We start from the raw sequence: 9,663 nt of genomic DNA, 5'->3' as shown, positions 1-9,663 counted from the left end.
ACTTTTCTGAAAACTGAATGCACTTGTTCTTGGTCTTTTATTTGGACACTTGGTCTATTAGTGTTGCAAGCTGCTACTTTTCTGAAAATTGAATGCATGTTACTGTGATTGTGCAAGCTGATATTTGGACACTTGATCTATTAGTACAGTAACACCAGCTTGTCTATTTTTTCTGAATTGACTGTTTGTCGCTGAATTGACTTTTTGTTGCTTAGAACGCTGAGATAGCTGAAGCTGTTGAAAGTGCATCTAGCCCTTTAGTGGGTTTTGGATGATTGAATGACAACGTGATTAAAGGACTAACCCGTTTGCTAAGTGTGAACAGGTAATAGGTTATCTCACAGGTACTTAATGAAAGCCAAAATGATGTGTTGTTGTATAAACAATCTAGTTCAAGCACAAGACAACAATGCAAATGGAATTCATGTGAAGGCTTATTTCTTGTGGGATTTCCATGTACTATGTGAAAGCAAGCTCATGATTATTAGTTAATGAGACATGAGGGATTGCATATGGAATGGTCTCATATTTGAAGCTTGCTAAATAAAAATGAAAAAGATAACAATACATATGAATGGATGATTCAACAACAAGATGTGACTTGATGGCTTGAGATGGTGAAGATAGCAAGGAAAGGCTTCGAGGTACTAAGCAAGGGTGAAGGGCAAGCGACGGCTTGGCGGCCGAAGAACCTAGCTAGGGTGAAGAAGAAAGTACTTGCATTTAGTTGATGTACTAATCAAGCTAAGATGGTCATATTGATGTGAAGAATCAAATCTATAATGAAGTATTTGATGGAAGTGACTTGATACATTTTGCTTAGTAGGTAAATAAGCAATCTATACACAATCAGTAGATGTGACCATTCCCTATACTTTGTTTTTCCCAAATGCTAGGAGGCACTGAAGGGCAATCGATTCAGTGAACCAGAAAGGCCAAGCTGAAAAGCGTACAGGGAGGAATCAATGTACATTTGCAAAATGGATGATAGTCAGTGCAAATGGAAATGGAGTTGATGTGTCAATGCTTGAGATAGCAAATGGAGTTTTCAGGTAATTTTCTTCTCATATCATGTACATATTCTCTATGCAGATTTTGAAATAGGTGATGTAATTCTTAATTTTGACACCTTTTTTAGGTCAAGGCAACCAATGGTGATATTGCCCTATGTGGTGCAGATTTACATGGTAGCTGAACCGGTGTCTCTCTAACTGTTCTTCACCTTAATGAAATGGGTCACAGATCAGTAGCTATGAAACAACTGCTACTATGAACAGTTGTGGTTTGCCATGGTGAAAATGAATTGAAATGAAACCCAACCTTACTTGGTTTTGAGACAGAATTGTTGCCAAACCTCTAGCTGTCTACTCTCTGATCCATGGTATCCTCATGTCACATGTTTTTGTTCCATCATTTTGTTTAGTCCATCTTGGCAAATCAAGATAATCAATAGGCAATGTCTTGTTTTGAATGCTAACAATGGACAACTCCCATCTTGGTTCAGCTCTTTGGGGGAATTTCAAATCACCTTTGTAAGCTGATCCGTTCCTCTTTCCATCCATCTTCATGCCTACTTGCTTGCTATAATACCTTTTCTATAAATCATAGTTTCCTTAGATGTCCAGGAGTTGGAACACGTTATGGTATGTAACACTGACATTGAAAAGGAACAAAGATAACTATACACCTTTGGTAAAGTAGATCTGATGGTGTTTTCAATTACACAGACATGCTTACTGAACTTTCAAGAAGGGAGAAAGAAGCCAACATTCAGCCATATCCTGATATCGATGTTTACATGAAGGTATATTTCATTTAATTCAAATCAAACCCTGTATTTACATTGGAAGTAACAAAGGTTACTAAGTTATTGTGTGCTTCTGTGCAAACAGGCTATTTTCGTGGAAGGTCAGGAAAGTGTGGTCACAGATTACATCCTCAAGGTGGGTAAAAATATACTGAACAAAAAGAAATAGGAGAAATGGATATGCCCCCTAACACTACCTGTAATTCTTTTGCATATTCTAGGTCTGGAGGTCTGTGCAGATACAATGGTTGGAGACTCTATGATCAGAGGTATCTCAGGAGGACAAAAGAAGCGTGTCACAACCGGTATGTGCAATCTGCAGTTAAATTAAGATTTGTGCATCAAGCCCTTCGACCCTGATCGAAAAATCTGACTTCATGTCTTGTTGAATTTTCACAGGCGAGATGCTTGTTGGTCCACCTAAGGCGCTATTCATGGATGAAATCTCCACCGGTCTGGACAGCTCCACAGCATATCAGATCGTCAACTCTCTAAGGCAGTTGGTCCACATCCTTGGAGGAACTGCACTTATCGCTTTGCTTTAGCCTGCGCCTGAAACATACGAGCTCTTCGATGACATTGTTCTCCTCTCTAAGGGCCAAATTGTATACCAGGGTCCTCGGGAGAATGTCCTTGAATTCTTTGAGGCCATGGGCTTCAAATGTCCTGAGAGAAAAGGTGTTGCAGACTTCTTGCAAGAAGTGAGTGCTCCTGCAGAATCCTATTTACTGCACGTTCAGACTTGGAACCCAATTTGACATTGCTCTCTGTGATCACAGGTTACATCAAGGAAGGATCAGCACCAGTACTGGTGTAGAAGAGACGAGCCATATAGATACATCTCAGTTAATGACTTTTCAGAGGCGTTCAAAGCATTCCACGTTGGGCGTAAGCTAGGATCAGAGCTCAAGGAGCCCTTCGATCGCACCAGGAACCATCCTGCAGCTCTCACAACGTCAAAGTATGGTATCAGCAAGATGGAGCTTCTAAGAGCATGCTTTTCTAGGGAGTGGCTGCTGATGAAGAGGAACTCATTTGTTTATATCTTCAAAGTAGTCTAGGTATTCATCTTGCTTCCTAAAATCTTCTCAACTTCCAAATTCAGACCCGGCTTAGAATACCCGTGTTTTGGGCATTCCCTGAGCGCGCTGTCTTTATCGACAATGAGGTCCTAGTCTCACTTGACAATGTTGGTATCTGGAATCTACGTGCCGAAAAGCTAGATAATTGGTACAGAGGGCAGGAGGTCTATGTGAAGGTTGCTGATCCACTGGGCTACAACATCACTGAAATGGTCATCCCGGATAATGCCCTGTACTGTGGTCTACTGAAGGAGAGGCAAACGTATGTCTCAGCTGAATGTCTTTTAACATCTGATGCAATGATACATTTTACTGTTCTTGACATGCAACTCACATTCTGCCCCAAAACCCTGCAGGCCACAGGTTCATGAGTCAAACAGCAAGTCGTCGGCGCAAGGCGATGCTGGATGGAGCAACAAACTACTCACAACCATGATACTGGCCGTCGCAGCTGTGATCTTCAGTTGATTCATTCAAAGTTTTTTGCTAGATTTTTGCCTACAAGAAATAGAACATTAAAACATCTACCTTACAAGTTCAGCATAGGGTAGTTTGTGGAGATAGGATCTGGCGGTGACTCTCAAGCTGGTTCATAGTGTAGGACAACTTGAAATTATGTCTGTGGCAAAGGCAAGATGCTTGATACTGGAGTGAGAACTTAACAAAACCCAGTGCGTGTTGTCATTTGTATCGCTGCAGTTTGTCCTGAGGTTAGCAGTTTCATGACTGCTTAACTGGCAGTTTCACATTATGTGATGAAGGCATAGTCACCTTGCATTATTGCTGGCTCAGAAGATATCTTTGAATCTGAACTTAATTTTGACCTAAACCACTTGCATCCAGGTAAACTCCATCAAACAGATTGCAGCAAACGTACAAAAAGCAAAACGGTGCAGTATTCTTATTGCACGTGAAACATTGTGCCTTCATTAGAATGTTAGTTTACACAAAGGTGGACGTAAATAGGTGAACCCATGCAATTCTAGCTTGCTTGTGATTCAAACACCAGTAACAAAAACAATTAATCTTGCCTGTGGAGAAAAGAGTAAACCACACTAGGTCGATGATTTCAAAGATTTGTTTGAGCAATTGCAACCAGCCATTCAGTTCACAGATTATCAAGAATTTAGCGAGATTTTTCAATCACTAGCCAAAACATGAAAATTCATGTGTCCATTACATTCATGAGCATTTCAAAACAAGCTTAAGAAATACCAACGATCGAAATTCCGTGGATTGGTACACAACACACTTCTACAGTAAAAGTACATGTCATCTGCCTGCAATTCCCAGCATGTGGTTCATTGAGTTGTCCTCCAGAAGACCGGTGCATATCAAAACATAGGTCAATCAACAGAACACCATAGCAACACGCTGGTTTTGTACTTGAGGAGTTCAGGTTATACTATCTGCAGGACATGCTCACTCAGCGTTCTAAGCAACAAAAAGTCAATGCAGAAAAAATAGACAAGCTGGTGTTACTGTCCAGTCCAGCAATCGACATCTAATGGACATTGCAGCACCTGTTTCTACCATTGTAGTTAGTAGAGCCCAGGCCATCTAATGGGCATTCCCTGAGCGCGCTGCCTTTATCAACATTCTAATTAGAAGTAAAATAGACAAAGGACAAGCCACTGCAATTTAGTTTTCAGAAAAAAAATTTCAGCTTGCACAATCACAGTAACATGCATTCAGTTTTCAAAAAAGTAGCAGCTTGCAACACTAATAGACCAAGTGTCCAAATAAAAGACCAAGACCAAGTGCATTCAGTTTTCAGAAAAATAAAACAAGTGACCAAGTAAAAGACCAAACTCCAACTATCCAATAGCTAAGAAGCATGTTTGTTCATCGCATGAGACATGTCGTCTTGTTCAGCTTCCTCATCAGCGCGTCGTTTCTTCATCACACGAGACGTGTCGTCTTGTTCAGCTTCCTCATCAGCGTTGCCCGATAGATGGTCCTCCTCATAAGGCTGCCATGGATGGCCTTCGTCATCAGGCTGCCATGGACGGTCGTCCTCATCATAAAATCCAACTCCGTTCACTATGTACAGATGACTTTCTCCTTGACGTAGTTCAGGGCCCACTCTATCGCATCTGTCTCGCCCGCCTCATCTGACTTGACGAATTTGAGATCTGAAAGCGGCTGCCTCAGCCCACTCATGTTCTCCAAAACACCTAGGACAGGGACACCAACCTTCTTGCAGAGAGTTGGACTGAGAATGTGCTCTTTCCAACACCTCCCTTTCCAGACAAAACTAATAATTTGTGCTTCACAGTAGCCAACCTCTCAACAATAGCAACCACATCTGCAAAATACAACCAGCCAATAATCAGTTCATTTTCACTTAAATGATATACAAGCAGCAAGTAAATAGTGTCCCTGTATATATAATTCATTCATCCACCTACGGCTAATGGTATAATCACATTGAATTGCATGCAAACAATCCTAGCTCAAGATAAATGACCACCAGCTACAAAAGTTAAGGCAATCACACATTTAACATGCTGCTTTGCAGTGAAATGTATCAAAAATAAACTACAATGACTAAATCACATTTAGAATTGTTGACGATTGCATTTAGGCAAAGCATTTATTTATAGTGATTGCATTTGGGAAAATCATTTATTTATAGCATTGATGGGTCACACTTGAAAACTTGATGGTGTAGTCTTTAGCATCCACTAAGTACATAATCACATTGAGTTTCCAGCTCAATCTGAAATTCTTCAATCCTCAACATTTACAACAAGCCGATGGATTGTGTACAATGTTCGTAAAGCTTCTCATTACTGAAAATGGAGATAATCCATTGAAGCAGCTTTAGCAAATAGCTCAACATACTGACACTCAAGTAGCACAAATTGTAAAATATCTCATACTCCATAGAAAACCTCTCAAAGATCATGGAGATCCCAAGGTAGCTAAGAAGTTCATATCAGAAGTAACAGAAAATGACTGATGATATTTTTCCAAAGAATATTCTTTTTCCTGTGGTCTGATCTGCCATTCCTTGCAAGGTAAGGAAAAGGCAGGTTTGAAACAACAGAGCTTACAACCTAGCATAAAAAACCCCTCAAACACTTGGAACAAGATCCAAATAAGAAAACCATGCACAATTTTAATCTCACCAAATTCAAGATTCAAAGTTAGAACCTTCAATAACATTAGCTGTAGTGGCCTCTTTATATCCTTTTGGATTAAATGGATGTGGCATCTGGACATCACAACAGATCATAAATGAATTCTTTTACAGGAATGAACATGCCATAATGAATTGTTTGTAAGGAATTGAACACATAGGTGAATTGTTTTACAGGAATTGCATTTCCCTAACTCTCCACCACTTTCCTCACTGTGTTTTTATGCTAGCAAACAAAACTTTGAAGAAGTCACAAATTTAATTGCTTCAAGATTTAATTAATCAATTGGATTTGATTGGACGCTGGATGGGCACTTGTCCGGTGAAAATCTTTTATTAGGCAGCTGAAAACGATGGGAGTTGATTCTGAAGTTGTAGATCATTTTGGAATTTTGGAACATAGAGCTAGATAACAGTGAGTTGTAGATCATTTCGTTGTGGTATTCTACCACAAGATACAATTGTGTAAACAAGATTCTGGTAGTTTCTACCCACTCTGGCCACGTTTGGAATACATGAATTTCTTGTCAATTTCTTTATTGGCATCTAGATAGAGAAAAAGGCAACATGTTCTCATGTATATGCATGCTTCTGATCTACAAAATTTGCAAATGATGGACACCAGCTTTCAGTTAATCTCATACAGATACAGAAGAACAGCTAGTTCGACCAACATAGTCTCAGCAACCCAGGTGCCACATAAAGGAACATCCAATGCTACAATGCTACAAAAATGCAATGAAACAGAATAGCAGAGCAGCGCAGACCTTGAATGGGAGAAACGATGCCTCCTGCTACAAGATCTGGGCGATGTGGGCGCCGACAGCGCCTGCAGCAACGGCAGACGGTGGTGCTTCCTACTAAGGGGCGCCGTCGCGGAGGGCAGCGTCACAGGGGCAGGGCGTCGACGTCTGGCAGCGGGGCCGAGGGCACAACGGCCAGCGAGTGAGAGGGCAGGGCCGCCGGCACGACGCAGTGCGAGGGCGGCGGCGGCGGCTACAGCGAGGGAGAGAGCAGGGCGGCGACTAGGGCGAGCACGCGAGCGAGGTGCGTGCGATTGGGGGAGACCGGCGAGTTCGGCGTGTGGTCTTGGGGCGAGGGCAGGGGCGGGGGCGGGGATGGACGCCGGTGCTGTGGGAAGGCGGATGTCGGGCAGGCCGACGACGTTTCCCTTCGCGTTGGTGCGTGGGCGGGCTGGGAGGTGGGCCGGCGGGGGTGGTGAGTTGGCTTTGCGAAATGACCATAATGCCCTTGAACGAATAAAAACAATAAAAATAGCTATTTTGTTAGGCATCAGGAAGCGTCAGCCAGCGTTAGGAAGCATTTTCAACCATCGTAAATGGGCTCTTTTTTAAAATATATATATATATATTTAGTTTTAAAACTATATATTATGAAAGTATTTGTCATAATAAATCTAAAAACATGAATCATATGTCATTAACATGTATAATTTTTTTGAAAATGATGGTCAGAGTTAAATTTTCTGACTTAAAATAAATTTAATATGGCATGTACAAAAGAATAGACAGAGTACATACACTTAAAAATGTAAGCACAACTTCGACAGTAGTCTAGAGATTGTAGTTTAAAGTACTCTCTCCTTTGCCATTTCATTTAGCGTGTTTAAGCTCAAAGAGAAGTCAAGCTTTATAAATTTGAACAACCGCTGGCCAAATTAAGTATGTTTACCTTTTGAGGGTAGTATATGGTACTCTGTTCGTAAATTTGACCAATGGCTAGCCAAATCAAGGTCAAAGAAAAGCTAGACTTTTCAAAGTTTCCCTAATGGTTAGCCAAATCACATGCATATTCACTAATGTGGAACTGCTAAAAACATTTTTAAACTAGGTGCGCATTTGTTTAACTTTAGATTAATGCCGCTTTTTTTTAAGAGGACTGAAGCCGGAGTTTCTCATTATCCAAAAAAACATACACATTCAGTGGTCTAAAGGTTGTATACATAGGTTAGTATTTTACATATCTCTCTTTATGAGATTGATTCTGTAGCAACTAGTATATACTCCCTTCGTCCCTTTTTAGTGTTGTTCTCACATATCGAGATGTCAAACATACTCAATTTTGATCAAATATATATAAGATGTCTGCGTCTGTAACTGGGCCTCACAAAAAAAATATTTATGACACATAATAAACAGTGGCAAATCTAGGAAAACAATTTAGGAGAGACTTTTTTTTTCCATTATTTATCATCTCTAGCCCTCCTTTTAAGCTTACACGGGTACTGATTTGTAGGGGGGAGGGGGACTGGCTTAGGAGAGGCTCAATGCTTCGAGTAGCATTAGCGCCTTAGCGGGGGTTCGAGCCCACTTTGCCCCGGTGTTAGATTCACCCCTAATAACAAGTACTATTAGATTAATTATTGAATATATTTTTATAATACACTTATTGGAGATACAAATGTTACTAATATTTTCTATAATTCTAGTTAAACATAAAAAAGTTTGAGTAGCACGAAAATCTAAGCGACATTTACAAATGGACGGAGGGAGTATGTACCAAGATCCGTAGTGAGTGGGCATATTTTAGTTTTGAAGAAACCTTCTGAAATATCTATATCCTACATGATATGAAGAAAAAGGAAGGAATCACAATTATGACTTTCTGAGGGCACAACAAAGTACACTCTCTGTCCCCGATTAACTGTCACCGTTGGTTTCAGTGCCGAAAGTTTGACTCAATTTGCAGAAAATACGTGCAACATTTGTATCTCCAAATAAATTTATTAAAAAAACTAGACTCAAATATCTATCTAATGATATTAATTATATACCATAAATATTAATATTTTTTAATATATATTTAGTCGAATTTGTTTCTCGGTAAGTGAAAACGACATATATTTAGGGACGGAGGGAGTAACCATCTAGCCTCACCAAATTATTGAATCTTCTAAATAATTTTTGTTGGTGGGTAAATAAATTCTAATCGTAAAAATACTAGCCAGCAACGACAAACATTGAAGATGTCCGAAATGCCAAGTACCAGTACGGTCGCAATCCGGAAACCATGCCATGCCATCCTGACCGGAAGATTGACCTTGTGGCAAAACCGCAAAAGGCCAAGGAGTAGGTTGTCTCTCCGGTGAATAAAAAGAAAGTGGCAACCCCGACGGCCGACGAGAGTGAGCAAGCAGCAATTCGCAGCCGGGTCCCACCTGTCAGCGTCACAGAGACAGAACCTTTGCCCTTTGGAACGGGCGATCGTTTTGGTGCAGGTAGCCCCGTCCGTGCGCGCCCGCGGTCGCCGGTGTCCCTGCTGCGGGGACACGCGCGCACCAGGCAGTAGTCCAGTGCAGTGCACAAGCCTGGAGCTGCACGTAACGTAAGGGTTGTGTCGGAATGACGGGAATGCCCCTGAGGCTGGGCTCCACCTCTCCACCCACGCCAACCACCCTGGGTGTGTCGGTGACAGGAGGAGGAGTCGTCTCTCTCGGGCCACGGGCGCACCACCCACGGGCCACGGCAGGTTGAAAACGAGATCCACACCACACCGCGCACGCCACCTACGATAGCATGCACATGCACATCAGCAAAAGCAAAAGTTCTCTCTACCATGTGGGCCCATTGCCGTTACGTGTCGGTCGCCACTCTCGCTAGGGAGTCTCT

This window comes from Miscanthus floridulus, chromosome 4 (genome assembly GCF_019320115.1).
Source record: "Miscanthus floridulus cultivar M001 chromosome 4, ASM1932011v1, whole genome shotgun sequence".
NCBI classification, from domain to species: domain Eukaryota; kingdom Viridiplantae; phylum Streptophyta; class Magnoliopsida; order Poales; family Poaceae; genus Miscanthus; species Miscanthus floridulus.
The sequence above is the reverse complement of the archived record's forward strand: the minus strand, read 5'-3'. Positions refer to the sequence as shown.